At 34.9% G+C, this 18631-nt stretch overlaps 1 protein-coding gene across 1 annotated transcript in view; it reads left to right on the top strand.

Moving 5' to 3' along the window:
* PLCB1 (phospholipase C beta 1) overlaps window positions 1-18631 on the top strand; it is a 411190-nt gene that overhangs the window by 139536 nt on the left and 253023 nt on the right. The gene's annotated exons all lie outside the window — the stretch shown is intronic.

Below are 18631 nucleotides of genomic sequence, written 5' to 3'. Positions count from 1 at the left end.
ATATTCAATAGAACCAAATCTCTGTACTTCAGAGCACTTATTTTCTTTTGTAAATTTGTATTTACTTGAGTCCAGTTTTTACCAGTGTCTATAAACACCATGAGAACAGTGTTGTATCCGGTATTCCTTAACTTCATATGTTCAACACCTAATTCAATGACTGGCACAGTTGGGTTCTCAGTAAATATTAGTAGAACCAGTTGAAGTGTTTTGCCAAGCTCTGAACATTGATCAAAAAGTAACCACTGGTAAAATACTAGATTCCAAGAAAATGAAGTATTTTAACATTTCTCAGCAAATGCTTTTCAGTGAAGCAGGGAAGAAAGGAAGACATAATTCCTCAAGACCAAAATAAATTAAAAAGGGAATGAGGAGGCAAATGAAGCACATAAAATGAACCTCTTCCTTCAGCTACTATTATCTGATGTTGGAAACAGATAAAATGGAATCGAAGAAGATCTAGGCTCAAGTTTCCAATGCTTGTTTAAAAGTTTTTTCATTTTTATAGCCAATTACTAATGAAGCAACAGAGGATGAATTCAGGCCCATTGGAAAGTCCAGATAGCCACGGGACTGTACAATATTTGATTCTATTTACTTAACCAAGCCCTAACTCATACTCTTTCCCAATCCTTCCTTCATTCTCTAGGCCATTACAGAACCTTGTGTATATTCTTAGAATTAAACTTTAAACTGGTGTTTTCCTTTTAAGTTTTTTTTCTATAATTTCTTTTGCTCCTTACATGAAATTCACCATGCATAATGAATTAAAAGAACATCTGTCTGCAGGTAAGCGGTTGGAGAATCCAGCTTATGGCTCATTCTCTTTAACTCTATCTCTATCTCTATCTCTATCTCTATCTCTATCTCTACCATCTCTATCTCTATATCTATTTCTATCTCTAGCTCTGTCATCTCTATTTCTATCTCTCTCTGTCTCTGTCTCTGAATAATTAAGTTTTTACTGGGAGTGGATTAAAAGATATACACATCAGTTTGGCTATTTAGATTCTATAATAGAGAATGACAAGTGGAATGGAAAAAGAACAGATATTAAGATGTTCTATCGAATAAGGTCTGGAGATAATTTTCCTCTGATTAACAAGAATAATTGAATCAAGCGTAATTTCATAAAATATTAGTGACTGCATTTTACCACAAATCTCTCATAAATTTCTCTCTTGCTAAATTGTGGTATTTCAGTTTAGTATAACTGAAGGATAAGAATTTTACCTTCAGGTTGGCTATAATCAAAAATATGAAAAATATTCTCTTTCTATTGGAAGTGATCTACTGTTAGATCTCTTACCACTGGAAGATCAGAGCAGTACAAATTGGTTTGAAGAGAGTAATTATCTTCACACATTTGTCTAATTTATAAGAAATAATTTTTATGTTTATGGGCATTTATTCTCCTTGGCTTCAGCCAAAATATATACACAACTTTCCCTTTTAATGGTCATCATTTCTTCTCAAAGCATGACAGGTATTTTATTTGGAGGGTGTGACTCTTACCATCTTATGCACACCTGCTGTCTTCCCTTTCCTGTATCTGGATCTTTTTGCCTGATGGCTTTTTCTGGTGAACTAACTGTCCATTCAGGTGCTGGGAAGTGAGCACTCCCAGAAGCAGCTGTCAGACAACAATCTACAGGAGTTATTGGATAAATACCCAGTTCCTCATCCCCTAAGTGGCTAACTATCCCATTCCCAGAGGGCTCCTGAATGATGAAACCCAAGTTGCTCACAGTGGTAACTGCTCTGCAGTATAGCCTTTCTGTCTCCCTTCCATTCCCTTCCCTTTCTCACGGCCCCATTCTTCTACAAGTATTTTCTGAAATCACCTCCCAAATAAACTACTTATGCTAGAATCCTTGTTGCGGAGTTTAGATTTTTCTGTAAAAGATAATTATTTTGGATTTCTGTAAAAGGGTCTGCTCCCGTAGAAGAGAGTAGGGGACCCAAACTAAGAGGGAGAGCCTAGGTATTCATGAAAGACCATAGTTAAAATGAGATTTGATGCTTAAAGCCAGGTTAGTAAGACTATTATGCCTAACTAATTATTAAAACGTTGAAATGTTTTTATCCCAATTAGTAAATAGCTGTTTTCCCAAACTCTCTGGAGGGCATGACCACTGCCCTGGTCACCAGTCCCTGTCCATGATTCAGCAACTAATGGTTAAGACTTGTCGTAACAGGGAGCTTCCAAGACTCATCTCATGTTATAGGCACCAACTTTTCTGAATGATTACTCTGCTTGCTATGTGAGCTATTAAATGTTTTTAATATTATTTGTGGTTAATTTGGCACCTTTGATTTAAAGTAGAGCTCTCTCTTTCATTATGGTATAGAGAAGACCTTGAAGTTCTATTCTCGGCATAGACATCTTTCAGCTCTTGATGTCCAGCTGATACATGCTAGATTTTTAGGAAAGTGGTTAAAGAGGTAGAGAAGCAAGACTGAAGAGATCAATATCGGATGAAATACTGGAAAGTTGTGTCAGGATTTCAATTTGAGCTGGTCCTACAAACAGAGCATTTCCTATATGGTAGCCCCACTGCCCTTACAAACAATGAAATGCCTACTAAAGCCCAATGGATTATACCTCCTTCCTGAGATTATATTACATTCCTGCCTTTGCTTTTCTTCTTTATTGAAAATGTTCACAAGGAAATAAATATAAGACCAAACCTCTCTGTCTCTGTCTCTGTCTCTGTGTCTCTGCTGTCTCTGCCTGTCTGTCTGTCTCTGTCTGACTGTCTGTCTGTCTCTGTCTGTCTGTCTCTCTCTCTGTCACACACACACACACACACACACACACACACACACACACACACTTTCATAGTGGATATTTGCTATTTGGCCAGATATGTATGGTAGATTAAATTCCAGGTCCAGAGCCAGAAGCCGGAGCTACTACCCACATTGCCATCCCTGGGCATCAGACATTTAACATCTGGTCCTCCATTCCCAGCTCCCCATCCAGGTTGTAAGTTTTATAGCTGGAAAAGCATTTTCACACTATTTCATGGTGATTACATATTAATCAGCTTGGGGAGATATTAAGAATTTAGGATAAACTTAGGTTAGGGAGCAAGGAGGATATGTCTAAATGACAGCTATTCCTGAGCTACATCCTTCATAAATTTAATGATCCCTGAAAACAGCCCAATTTACATCCATAACTGCCTTCTAAAGAGCAGGGTTAACACTTCAGAATCTGTTTTGTCCGAACATGCCCATGAGTAGGCCACAGAAAAATCAGTTATCAGAATCCGGATGATTTTATAGTCTGCATGCATCTTATAGTTTCTTATAACACAGAAATCACAAAATTCAAAAGGCAGACTCCTACAAGTGTGAAAAAGGCTGCTTCAGGGTTGCAAGATTTAGATATAGTTTCTCACTATTTAGGTTTGCTGTTGAAGTTTTAATCGAATGACAAAAATTTCAGTTAACAAGTGTCAGTAAGTGATTTCAGCATGACTCTAAGTTCAAGGTGGAATACTTCCTTGAAATAAAGCAATAATTTGGTGCCCAGAAATCTTGTTTTAAGATCTACAAATTTCTTGTCCCTTGAAGGTTCTTTATTTTTAAAAAGCAGGTTCTTATATATGTAAGCATACAACTTTTCTTCTATGTGCCTGTTTTTGATATTTGTACACAAACAGTGAAGATTATTATTCTTAAATTTTTTTTATTCTTGTCTGTAGGTGCTGATAGTATTTGGGGTGTGGAAATGTTTTAAAAATCAGAAAATCAAGTAAAGAAAAGTTCAAGTAAATGAATGCAGAAAGACAAAATAAGAGCCTTATTAACCTCTCAAAAAAGCTCTTCTACAGCTATATACTCACTAAAATGGCTAATTAAAAAAAAAATACTAATAAGGCCAATTATTTACAACAATGGAGAATATCTGAACTCTCATGCAGTGGTGACACTACTTTGAAAAACATTTTGGCAGTTTCTAATAATGTTCATTCTATTCTTACCTATCCTTAGACCCAACAATTCTACTCCTAGGTATTTATCCAAAAGAGATAAAACATATATTCACATAATGACCTATAAAAGAATATTCATAGCAACTTAATTCATAATAGTCCTGAACTGGAAACAACCTAAATGTCCATCAACTGGTGAATAAGTAAGCAAATTATAGTATATCATGTAATAGAATACTACTCAAATATAAATAGGAATGAATACTGATACATTCCACAAAATGGGACATCATGTTTTTCAAGAGAGTTCAAGAGACATAAAAGAGAACATACTCCACAATTCCATTAATATTAATTTCAAAGACAGGCAAAGTACTCTATAGTGATGGAAACCAAAATGGTATGGTTGACTCTAGAGTGCAGGGGAATCGATTGGAAAGGAAAATGGAGAGATGAAATGCTTTATACCTTGGTCTGGGCGATGATTATATGGTCGTATAAATTTGCCAAATTAAGATTTGCATTATCTGTATATAAAATGATACCTCAATAAGGTGTTGTTAACATTAACAAAAGCTATTGTTCAGTTTCTGAGTTCTTGTTTGACAATATTGATATTATCTATTATTTTTCTGTATTAGCTCAGAAGCTAAATTGAAATTAATTATATGAAGGGATTTCATTCATATTAAATCACTGGGATACGTACTGTTCCATTTAAGGAAACTCTTCAGAAAATTGAAACTTTCCCCTTCGAATGACAAGCCTGAAAAAAAAAAAAGTTAAGCACATTTTTTGGCAAAGTCTCTTGTGAGTACTTCTTTTTTTTTGGTAGGGTCTCATATTGGCCATCTTCTCATGTGGCACTGACAAATATTTTCTCCACATATTTAATATTCTTTCAGAGTAGCTTGACAAGTATTTTCTAAACACTAGGCTATTTAATACTTTAGAGATATTTTCATTGTATGGAATGTACCACAATTCTCTTTACTTGTATCAACCAACAGAATTCTTTGGGATTTGAGTAAGGTAAAATAATTAAACCAAGGGAGAAGAGATGCATGTGATCACAGGGTTGGGTTGAGGAGAGCTGAAAGAATTTTCTAAACCTGACATTAATCTAGTTGTTTTGATTATTACTAGATACATCTTGATCATGCAAAGATAGGCTGTCCAGTATATCAACAGACATTCATTGTCACTTATTAAATTTCTTTCCATTTAAAAATCATTCTTATGACTCACTGTCTCTTTCATGCAATTTTAGTCAGGTCTAGAACTCATTTTAAAATTCTTTCTGAAAATCTATGCTTATTTTAATGGAATAGAGAAAACTGGCTTTGTCTTTATCATTAAGAATTGTCTAAGTTGTCAGTGACTGATTATTTGGGGCAGACGTGGAAATTATAGTCTATTCCCATCCAACTCAAGCAATTTTCTGATGCTTTTGATGAAGCTCTGATACCTAAATAGCTCCTGTTACATTTATGATATGAGCATATACCATATTTTACCCTGACATACACATTGGGCCGTATTTTATCATTAGAACAAAATGTTTACACTTGCCTTTTATATGTCACAATTGAAAGAAACACTTAATAATAATTGGGAGAAAGCTACAGACTTACAGAAAGTGCAAATACATGACCTTTCCAGAGAAGACTTAACACCAGCCAGGAGGGAGAAAATATGCCTTCAGAGGTGGTTAAATCATAAAAGCTGCCTCTAGAAGCTCAAGCCAAGATTCCATGCTGAGTGAGGTGCAGCATTCTGGGTTGTAGTGGATGGTCTTCATCTGTGAGTTGATGTTTTCCTCATGTTTCTGGATTAAATCATATGAGTGTAGGAAGGATGGGAAGGAGAAAGGGAATATGTGTCCAGGTTGTGTCAGAACTGCCTTTTTCACTTCAAAGCTCATAGCACTGGCTTGGCATCATGATCCTTTGCTTCCCCACTTTGAATCCCATTTAACCCTGTTAAGGATATAGGGTTAAGAGTATAAGGTGAAATAAAAAAAAAATGGTGGAGCAGGGAGGTCTAAGGATCCATTTCTCTGTAGAAAAAATGATAAAAGCAAAAACTGTCAACTCTAGTCAACTTTATCAGAACTCTAGAAAATAACCAAAGGTTTAAAGCAACCAAGGAAATGCTAAATTGAGAAAAAGATGACTTAAACATTTTAAGAGAGCTTTATGGCATTGTAACTTAGCTTTACCACATACCCCTCCTCAGTGTGGTAGCAGTAATGAAGATGGCAGCCCATATTCTCAATGCCTCATTCCAGAAGGAACATAATGGATCTTGTTATCATGGAATTGTATTTGTCTGCTTTGATCTGTCTTGAGGTTCCCTGAAGGAATGACACAAGGTGCCTGCCTTTCTTGTGCCTAACTCGGAGTTCTCTAAGGGCAACAAAGAAATTATGCAGAGGACATTTCTCAAAAACATTGAAAGGCAAATAAATTGACAAGCTGCTACTACCAGGGACAAAAGATTGAAGTTTAGGCAAACAATAGCATACATAAGCCTAGGAGAAAAAGCTAGAGTGAGAGTTACTTTGGGAAATAAAGGTTTAGAAAACATCCCAACATAATAAAAAACCTAAAATGTCATGCGTGTGCCAAGGGTAGGATGCATGCTTAGAAAAGTTTTGAGAAGACCCTAAACTTTCACCTCCAGGTAATCTTTAGGCTCCATGCCAACAGAAAGTGAAAGTTAAGGCAGAGTTGTAAACAGCCTTACTAAATATTGATAGCAGCCCGTACAGAGCCAGTCTCCAAATCCAAGAGAGATTTTGTTTGTTTGTTTCTCTGTTTTTATTTTGCTCTAGACAGTTAAAGAAATCTCTGTCAAACTACTAGCTACCTGCAAGCTAAAGAAATGATATTCAGAGACCACACACAACAATTAGCTTTTAAAATTGTTTAGAAACATGGACAAAGAACTTGAATAGAAATTTCTCCAAAGAAGATATAAAAATGGCCAAAAAGCACATTAAATGACCCTCAACATCACTAATCATTAAGAAAATACAAGTCAAAACCACAATGTGATACAACTTAACACCCATTACGATGGCTACTATTCAAAAGAAGACAGACAATAACAAGTGTTGATGATGATAAAGAGAAATGAAAACCCTATATGCATTGCTGGTGGGGATGTAAAATGATACGGCCACTTTAAAAAACAGTATGATGGGTCTTGAAAAAGTTAAACATAGATTTACATAGGATTTACCTGAAACCAGGGACATGAACAGATGTCTGTACACTCATGTTCATAACAGCACTATTCATAACAGCTCAAAGGTGAAAGGAACCCAAGTGCCCACTGATGAATGAATGAATAAACAAAATGTGGTATGTACGTACAAGAGAATATTATTCAGCCTTAAACAAAGGAAATTCTGACATGCCACAGCATGGATAAACTTTGAAGACAATGTGCTAATTGAAATAAGCCAAACACAAAGAGACAAATATTTGTATTCCACTTATATAAGGCACCTAGAGTAGTCAAATTCATAGAGATAGAATGTAGAATAGCAGTTGTCATGAACTGGTAGGATAAGAGAATGAGGAGTTATTGTAAGAGAATAAGGAGTTATTGTTTAAGGAGTGCAGAGTTTCAGTTTGGGAAGATGAAAAAGTTCTGGAGATGGATGGTGAAGTTGGTAGCACAGTGCAACAATTTGAGTTGACTTAATGTCACTGAACTGTACATTTGAAAATAGTTAAAATGGTAAATTTTATTCATGAATATTATGCAATAAAAATAGTTAATAAAATTTACAAAACAAACAAACTCTATCCCATGATAAGCATCAACAACAAACACTGATTTCCAGAGTTACCACATCATGATATTTAAATATCCAGTTTCAACAGAGAATGATGAGGCATGCAAAGAAACAAAGTTTTATCCATTCACAGGAAAAAAAATAACAAACTCTCTGAAGAAACATAAACCTTGAATTTAATACACTAAGTCTTTAAAATCAGCTCTTAAATATGTTAAAAAAGATAAATGAGCAAAGAACTAAAGAAAACCAGGAAGACAATGTCTTGATAACTATAGAATATCAACAAAGAAATAGAAGTTATAAAAAGATACCCAAATAGGAAAATTCTGGAGCTGAAAAGTATATAAACTGACATTAAAAATTGTATTAGAGAGATTCAAGGCAGTTTTGAGCAGACAGAAAAAAGAATCGATAAAGTTGATAGGTCAATTGAAATTATTTAATCTGATTAGAAGAAAAAAAAAAAAGAATCAAAATGAACAGAGCCTAAGAAACCTGTGGGGTGCTAGCATCAAACATACCAACAGATGAGAATCCCAGAAAAAAGGGAGAGAGAACAGGGCAGAATATTTAAAGAAATAGTAACTGAAAGGTTCTCAAGAAACTTGATTAATCGCAAGCAGGATAAATGCAAAGAGAAGAGATGCCCACTGAGACACATTGTAATTAAACTGTTTAAAATACAAAAACCGATGTTTTGAAAGCAGCAAGAGAGAAGTAGTTCATCACATACAAGGGATCCTTGGTAAGATTAACAGCTTATTTCTCATCAGAAAACATGGAGTTAAGATAGCAGTAGAATGACATATCTAAATGCTGGAAGAAAATACTGTCTAATAAAAATCCTACATGTGGCAAAATTGTCCTTCAAAACTTAAAAAGAAATTAAGATATTCCCATGTAAATGAAAGATGATAGAGTTCATTGCTAACAGACCTGCCCTGCAATAAAAGGACTCCTTCAGAAAGAAATTGAAGGACACTAGACAGTAACTTGAAGCCATACCATAAAACAAAACAACGAAACCTGCAATGGTAAAGGCAACTATATAAGTAAGTATAAAAACTAGTTTTATTGTAATTTTGGTTTTTAATTCCTCTTTTTTCTATGTGATTTAAAAGATAAAAAAACAATAACAAATCTATGTTATTGGGCATACAATATATAAAGATGTAGTCTGTGACAGTAAAAATATAAAAGAGGAGGAAAGGAAAAACATATGAGCAGAGTGTTTATATACTATTGAAGCTAAGTCAGTATGAATTCAAACCAGGTTATTGTAAATTTAGAATGTTAATTGTAATTCCAAGAGTATCCACTAAGAAAATAACTTAAAAATATACAGATAAAACATGAGAGGGGAATCAAAAAGACACACCCCCAAATCAAAACAAAAGAAGGTAGTAATGGAGGAATTGAGGAACAGAAAAAGATAAAAGATATATAGGAAACATTTTGTTCATTCTTTCTCATCCATGATTACTTTAATTAAACTTGCCAGTTAAAAGATAAAGATTGGCAGAATATATATATATATATATATATATATATATATATATATATATAATTTTAAAAAGAACCAGACTACGTGTTGTCTACTAAAAGAGTCTTTTTAGATCCAAAGATACAAATAGATTGGAAGTGAAAAGACCAAAAAAGCTATTCTATGCAAATCCAGTCAACATCAAGGTCATCAATGTAATTGAGTAGAATCCTTTAAAGAAAGCCAAACCTACAGATAATATAATTTTTCTATAATTAAGAACACTCACTACAATCAATGTTTATACACTAATAAGTCTAGATCCCTCCAGCACATCACTTGAAATTATAGAGCGAGGTCAATTTGATGGTCTCACAACCAGAAATTTTCCCTGGCATGAGATGGAACAAAGTCTAGTTAAGCTTGTTTGCCTTTTTCCTTTTAACAGATCTTCCCTTGGGAGAAAAAAGAAAGAGTGGAAGGATAGGTCTTTGTTTAGTTCACTCTTAGTCTGCTTAGCTACATTCCTTAAGAACTAAGTACAGAAAGTCTGCCTGTGTGGGAAGCAGAGATTAAGACTCACTCCTACCCTCATATCTTGAGTCTCATCTCTTTACAGCACTGGCTCTCATTCATGGCTACACATTGGACTCAGCCTTAAAAATTCTAATATCTAGGCCCCACTCGAAATTCTTATGAACTTGAGCTGGGGTGCAATCCAGGCACTGGCAATTGGAAAGTTGCCCAGCGACCTAAATGTTTGGCTGCCTTTGAGAGCTGCTGCTTTACAGGAAGCAACGCTTTATGTGTAGCCTGGTAAAGCAAAGATGTATCTGGGGACTTTGGGAACAGGAAGGAGCTTGCCTCAGTAAGAGCCAAAAAGCAAGCTAAGTGTCCCTTGCTCATCGAGATATTTTTCCCTCTTGTTGCACATTTAAATAGTAACTGTGCCAAAGCAATCTCATTTGCTCTGGCCACATGCTAATAATGTTTGCTTGAAGCCAGCCCACCTAATAGAATGGTGTGCAGTCTTTTTGCCAAGCAGTACACTGACTTCTCTGTGGACTGGAAATTGCTCTTTCAAAAAATGGATAACATTTTTAATAAGCATAACCCCAATTTAAATATAACCAATTGAAATTCTAAGCAGTTAAGCAGTGTGGCTTCAAAAGAGGATAATCTTAATGTTAATAATACCTGAAATGAAGTAATTTCTAGAATATTTCTAATATCATTCCTACCTTTGGTAATATTTTGGGTGATACATATTTTTACTAACTAGAATAAATTCTAAACCAGGAAAAGTATATAATTCAGATCCGGCTTTATGAAATGAACAGTCTTTTATCTTTATAAGATACGTATTGCTGACCAATCTGTGGGCTTTTAATGGCATTACCTCTACTGCTTCCATGAAACTGTACTTTCTTAGTGGCTTATAGTGTATAAACCAAAGAGACCTATGAGACTGAAGGCCAAAAAAAAAAAGAAAGAAAGAAAGAAAAGAAAAAGATGGAGTGTACATGCTATGTTAAATCACAGATTAGGAAGGTAGCCAGTTTATAAATAATTCTCAGTTGGAATAGTCCTTGTGTGAATTTGGCAAATAAGATTTGCATTCATACAAGAAATTGAAAAAATTGTTTAAGAATTAGAAGCAATTCCAATTTTCTTAAAATGATGTAGAGGAGTAGTAAGTAGCATAGCTCTATCAAGAAGAAAAAGTAAATCAAGTTGGAAAGTAATTTAGTTTCTATCAACAAGGGCTCTGGCCTGAGCCAGGGCAGGAGGAATAAAGGCCCCATAATTTCCCTCCTCCTACCTTTCAGTCTCCTGTTGGTTTGTCTCATTTTCCAACCTCAAAAGGAAGTTGGAGGGCGAAGGATGACTGATGCACTTTACAGCAGTCTGTCCCCTGGGACATAGAACAGGGTGGGGAAGGTGGGAAACTAAATAGGAATGGGCACATAGAAATATATAGTATATTTCCTTCATCAATATCTTTTCCTTCAGTAACATACCCCATTTTTATTTGTGACGGCAATGTAATCAGCTAAAAGACTAGGCTTGGTGATGTGACTAATTTCTAACCAATGTGATGTAAGCAGAAGCTGTAAGGTGGAACTTTAAGGAAGATTTTTTTTAAGAAGGTACAGACAGTTGGGGCTTGCCTTTTATCCTCCCTCCCTGTCTCCCTTCTGATGACTGTAATGCAGAGGCGAATGTTGAAGCTCCAACTGCCATTTTGGACCATGAAGCAACATCGCACTTGGAAGTCGTTGCTAAGCATGATAGAGTAGAAATTTAGAAGAGGCTTGGGTTTCCAGAGATTGAAGCCATCACACCAGCCGTGGATCCCTATTCTCGGCTTATTCTATAAGAAGGAAAATTAATCCTTATGTCTTTAAAAAAAAAAAAAAAAACTCAACAGTTCAAAAGTTTCATCTTATTATTTTTGCCATCATTTATGTAATTAAAATATAATGTAGGTATTTTTAAATCGTTATTTCTTAATATTTAAAATTAGTTTTAAGCCCCCCACCTTTTGGTAATTTTAGAGTACAGTTGACTCTCTTACAATAGGCCACTGTCTGCTTATGAACTGTATTTATTTGAGATGAAGCTTGTGCTTTATCAATAGATGGAGACATTGCTGAATACAAAAAATGTCTCAATGTGTCAGGTGAATGGCTAAACAAAGCATCCCAACTTATCTTAGTTTTTCAGCATATGAACTAAGTGCACACTTCATCAAAAGATTGCTGGTTTCCAATAAACATGAAAACAGATACCTCTGCACCTTCAAAGTCAAACAGGGTTGGGAAATGATGCATGACTTGTCTTGGAAATGTGGAGGAAACATTTCTTAGAAATCACATGAATGAGATGATCATCATTATTTAAATATCATCAAATAAACATAACATTTCCATTGGATGCCTTTTAAGCAGTTGGATTTTCCATGGAATATATTTTAGCTTTGTTTTGCTTTGTTAGTAATTATAGCACTGAATTTAATAAATAGATGTTATTAAATTTTCTTAGAATGTTCCTGGTGATGTAACACAAATTTAGTGCACAATCGGCTATGATACATGAATACCTATCTTAAGTACATAAGGGTGATAAAACTTGTTTTAGATTTTCTGGACCTCATTTACCTAGCTTGAGCTACCTTGAGAACATAAATTACTTCTGAGTTTTAAAAACCACATATTCATGAAATATAGCATCTGTATACAAGAATCTTTCTTTGATTCTACCAGCCTAAGAATATATTGATACTACAATTTTACTAGTGTCATTTTTACTTGGGGTAGGGGGACTCCTCGGATTGGTATGTAATAGACAATTGCTGTAGAATTTCTAGGTGGAGAGGAAAAGAAAAACAACTTGCAATTCTGGCCCTGTACCAGTAAGCCGAATAACTTGATCAGACCACATTTAGTTTTTCTCAACGAGGGTACTATTGGCATTTGGGGCCATTATGTGATATTGACCTGGGCATTGGTCTCATAAACATTAGAGGAGAGTAGCGCTTTCAGTCAACTAAAGTGCCAGTGACTTCCAGGGTAGCCTCTTGATTTGTGTGTTCTGAACCTTGAGCTCCAGGGAGGATGGGTCAAGTCTGGGCGCAAGTACCAGGAGTTTGGGCAAAGTATAACAGTTAAAGTAAAAGTAAAACGTGGTGATTTTATTTCATCTCTCCACCTCTCTTGAATACTTTCACTCAATTACATTAACAGCTTTTAGCCTAAATTATCTAGACACCTGAATTTCCACTTAATTTTGCCCTTGTGGATAACCTGACTAGGACATAATGTTTATAAATTGAATATTCTACAATAACATCAAGATCTTGGTGGAAGATCTCTCTAAATTGTAATGGCAAAATCTTCCTTCCAAATTGCAAATATTTTGAATTTATATCATGATGCCCATAAAACTGTAACATCACTGGTATACATAAACTATTTTATGTTACTTTAATTTAAAATAGGTTAGGCAATAATCATTATTAGTAGGTGGTGTAAGCTCCTACTCTGCTTAAAAGCCACTAATTCCCGTTTGAAGTTATTAATATGTTTTTAAAGATATTATTTAAAAGTCGTGACTTGGCAGCTAAGGCTGTGTCTTTGAAGTAAGTTTATATTTTAAGGGGAATTTATGATCAGTTGAGTTTCACATCTCATACACATATTAGAAATCTGAAATTAGAAGTTCTAAAATGCAATGTTTGGAAAGGACATACATGTATAGCTGTGATATTGTCTTAGCAATAGAATTCTTTTTAAAAGAAGAATTCTTACATTATCAACCCTTAAAAGGGAGGTTATATTTACTGGGAAAACAGGCTGCTCATGCAATCTATAAAAACCATCTAAACTCCAAGTGAACTTCAAACAGCCCAAACCAAATATACGCTGGATAAATTGTGTTTTGGTTGTTGGAAAACTTTAAAATATGAAAAGTTCCCATTACTCTTGTATTTTACCTCTGAGAAATTTCTAGCCAAAGTTCTGTTTGAACTGAGGTCAAAAATCCGTTACTGTGTGGGCTTTTCTTAAGGGATAAATTTAATGAAAGGGCCTAGTTATTGCAACATATGCTGCCGTCATTTCAAAAGATTTCCTTAAAGCATGATGATTAAAACCTAGGGGGAAATAAATCTGTACTTTTCAAAAGCTCTAACAAGTATCCACACACAAAAAAAACCTAAGTCTCGAAGCCACACATATAACAAATAAATACTCCTTTTAGCTTAAAAATCATAACAAATCATTGCTTATTTTTGCTCCTTTCTCTTGAAAGTGATTTAAGAATTTTAAAAGGTTGGTGTACATTGTACAAAATACTTTATTTCCAAAGGAAAGTGAGATGCTTTATTTTGATTTTTTTTTTTTAAATAGAGTAGGGAAAATTTCAAATGTTCAATAACTATTGTTTAAAGCCTAAGTCATTACACTATAGTAAATCTCATATGATGGGTGTCTTAAGTTAGATTCTCTAGAGATAGAGCCTGAGATAAGGTTTTGGGTACAAAAGGTGATGTCAACACGCAGCAGTATAGGAGTGGGGACTGATATAGGGAATAAAGGGCAGCCAATAAAATGTGAGTCATCAAGCAAATTGCCACTGTGGACAACTGGAACTTAATCTCACTGGGGTGCTCTGGGCAAGAATGTAGAACACAGGCTTTAGTGTTACCCTCCATGAGGTGCAAGGGAGCTGGGATATTTATACACCAACTCCTATCGGTCTTTGATTGATGGATGCTTCTGGTTTGTGAGGATGGGCATTTGACTCAACCATTTCCCGCTAATCTCATGCTTGGGCCGAGCGTACACCAGCAACAGAGCCCTAAAGCAGAGCACTTCAATTATTTGCTATGAAAGTCATTGGTCTGAGTACATAGGAATGATGGGAACCCAAAAGATATTACTAGGACACTGACAGCTCTGTCACAACAAGCTGACTGTAAATTCCAACTACAAAGTAACAGATGTTCCCAGAAGTATAAATATTTGTGGTAAAATACATATCAGATATTATGTAACCCTTCAGTGATCAGAGGTGCAAATTAAAAAATAACATGTAACAAATTATTGGTGTATTTAGTTGTTAAATTTTTGTAAAAAGTAAAATTGTGATAAAATCTAATATAGGCAGTATACTGATGATATTAAAAACATTAAAATCATTTTTAAAAAGCAATTTGGCATTGTGTTTTAGGAGGTAAAGCAATTTCCATACACTTTGACCTAATAATTAAGTTTCTGGGAAATAAGTATTAAAAAAATTAATCAAAACATGAGAAGAGTGATAAAATACCCTATGTGTCTAAAAAATGGGAAAATGGTTAACTAATTTATAGTATATGTGATCATTAGATATTTATATAATCAACAAGATTATAGTTGTGAAGATAAGAATTAGCATGAAAATGCATGCTTATACTGTAACAATAAGTAAAAAAATACGCAAAAGTATATATGTTTTCCAGTTACAACTATCTTATCTTTTTAACAGTGTTAAAAATTTCTGGAAGGAAATACACCCAAGATGTTAACAGTGATTAGAATTTAATTCCAGTGTCAATTTTAATGTTTTATTTGCAAGTAACAAAAAATTCAGCTCATACCGACTTGAGCAATGAATGAATTTATTGCCCTATGTAAATGAAAGGCCCAGAAGTCAGGATTCAGGTTTGATCCAGCAGCTCATCCAAGTCATTAGGCATCCAGTTGGTTTCCTTCTCTTCACTCTGTCTTCTGTGATGTCCACTTCATGTTTGAGCAGGCTCTCCTCTTGTTTGTCACTTCGATGCCAGAAACTGGAACTAGATACTGGCCTGGTCACAATGAGGGTCAGAATAAGGGCTTCTCTTCCTCAAACACTGAACAAAATCTTAGCGTTCCGGATTATATGCTCATCACTTAACCAAAAACATGACCAACAGAAAAGGTTGGCTTTAAGCCAATTAGGGGACCCTTCTGCCATTTTGGTTCGTAAATTCCATTTTAAATCCATGGCTGCTATACAGGAGGGAGGCAGAGCATGAGGGCTGAGGAAGTAATGCCAATGTCCACTATGGTATATACACATATGTATCTATGTCTTCATACACGTGGGCACATATATGCACAGATTTTACACACACACACACACACACACACACACACACATATGGTTATATATAAGGTTATATAAACATATTATATATAATATATGAAATATTATATATATACACACACACACCCATCTATAGAGGAAACACAACTGAACTACCAAGCTGATTAATTTATTTATTCATTTGCTCCTTTAGTCAACACATATTTACTAAGTACCTACCTTGTTCCAGATACTTTTCTAGGCACTGCAGACACATTAAATGAAATAGATGAGGTTCCCAATCTCAGGGAGCTGACATTTCAGTGGGGAAAGACTAGCAATAAACAAATGCATGAATAAACAAGAAAAATTATGAAGGAATTCAAGCAAGATGCCTGTTGGAATAACAAGATGGCTTTTTTGGGGGGGAAGGGGGATGATGGTTAGGAAAGAACTCTTTGAGGAGTACAATTTAAGCTGAGATCTGTATGAAAAGAAGAGATGCCCTGGCAAAGATCAGGGTAAAGAGCATGCCAAGAAGTCCTATTAGTATTAGTACAAAAGGCCTAAAGGTGCAGACAATCCTGGGATTCTGAAGAAACCACAAGAAGCCTTCTGAGGCAGATATGAGGTATGAAAAACACAGTGACTTAAGATGAGTCTGGAGTGGTACATAAATATCAGGTCATGTAGAAGTTTGGAAACCATGGTAGGAATGTGAGTTTCATACAAAAAAAAAAAACAAAAAAAAACAATGAGACACATTGGAGTATATTTAGTAGGGAAGGGAAAATATCTATGTCTTTAAAAGATCTCTTTATGGGCTATTTTAAAAATGCATTGTGGAGAGATAACAAGGAATTCTGTTATCAAGAAGCAGCTATTCTAGTCCAGGCAAGAGATAGTAGTGATTTGAACTAAAAAAGATAATAGTAGATGGAGAGAAGTGGACAGAATGATTTGTGGAGGCAATGCTATAGATCGTACTGATGGAGAAAAGAGTCATAAAAGCTACCTATATATTTTTTTTAATTTGACCTACTGGTAGATTTATGGGCTGTGACTAAGATGAGAAAGACTAGGAAAGGAAATCTGTAAAGGAAGGGAACAGGGGAACTAAAAATACTTTATGAAAATTTAAAGCTTGAGATGTCTATTAGTCATTCATGCAGGTCAGTTACATATTTGCAGACCCAGTGCAAAAATGAAAATTAGGGCTACTCTTCAAAAAGCAGGGAAAGAAGTTCTATTATTAAAGGCCTTTTAATATAAAAGCCTTTTTTCTTTCTTCTATGGTCTCTCCCTTGATTCGCTGTGCGATTTTTTATTTGCTACTTAAGGTCATTCTACGTAAAGAAAAATTAAAATTTTATATTATTAGCATGAATTTTACCATTCTCTTTATGTTGTGCAATGCCCTTTTAAAAGCAAATATAAGAGAGTTTAACTAACATACAGAGTCACCAAAATTATACAATTCATATTTAATAACTCATCTATGCATACGTATTTTGTTTGCCCTATCTTTCCTATTTTTTTTTTTTCATCATTTTCAGTGTAATGGTTGGCTAATATGGTGAAATGACACACATGAGATAGGGCTTCTTGGTCATTTATGTTTCTTAAAATGCTGTTATCTTCTTTCTACATTTGAAGCAAGTTCTGATTCTAAAGGAAAGTGTACCTTCTAATGGCTGTCAGTGCCTCCAGATAACACACTTGTTCTCACTTTGAGTCTCACTGAACTTTCATGCATTATGGAACCACAGGAATTCTGTTCTTGTGGGCATTGCAAATGCTATGTGTGATTGGGGCAATAAGAAAGAATGGACATGCGTATTACACGTATCTCCTTTGCTCATGAAAATTCTTCATTGTCCCATTGCACTTCAGTTACAAAACACACTTTCAATGATATAATGATGAAGAATTTCGGGATGGTGACTGTAGAACATTAAACCAAGCATGAACCTTTCTGAATGCAGTTGCACAGGACCCCACACCCAAGCTGGTCCTACATTCATAGAGAAATATCTAGGAAGTAGATATTTGATTCTGGCATTGTGGGGAAAGGTCATTGTTGGAGAAGTAGACTTAGGAATCATTAGGATTTATGTGTTAAATATTTAAGGCTATAGACAGGCTGAGACCACACTGGAGGAAGTATGGGGAAAATGACTCAGGAAAGAATCCTAGACACTCCAGTAACATAAAAGTGGATGCACCAACAAAGTATATTGAGAAGAAATGTCCATTAAAGTAGAAGGAAAAAAAGAGAGTGTAAAATCCTAAAAATCATCAGAAAACAGTATTTAAAGTTAAGGAGCATGATCACTTGTATTGAAAGCTGCTGAGCAGCTAAGCAAGATAAGAACAAAAATGTCATCATTAGATTTGGCAACATGGAGGTCATCGGTGATCTTTATGGAAGCAATCTCTTTGGTGTAGTGGGAACAACTGTTCAACTGAACATTCAGAAGATGATGCACCATGAGAAAAGCGACAGCAATGTAGACGGCTTTTTCAAAAACTTTTGCAAGGGAAAATAAAAGAGAAATTAAGCTGTGTTGCAGAGGGTGGGGTATCAAGGGAGTGATATTGATATGTATGGTTGAAGTTCATTTTAATGCTATGTATTATTCCATTCTATGAACCTAGTGAAAATTTTATGTATCCTTTTAAAATTATTGGATATTTGGACTATTTCTAAACATTTCGTAAAACAGTACTTTTACAAATGTTCATATATACATCTATTTTTCAAAGTGGTTGTACCAATTT

Source organism: Pteropus medius, unplaced genomic scaffold (genome assembly GCF_902729225.1).
Source record: "Pteropus medius unplaced genomic scaffold, Ma_sr-lr_union100, whole genome shotgun sequence".
NCBI lineage: Eukaryota > Metazoa > Chordata > Mammalia > Chiroptera > Pteropodidae > Pteropus > Pteropus medius.
Note: the sequence above shows the minus strand (reverse complement) of the source record. Positions and strands in the feature narration are given on the sequence as shown.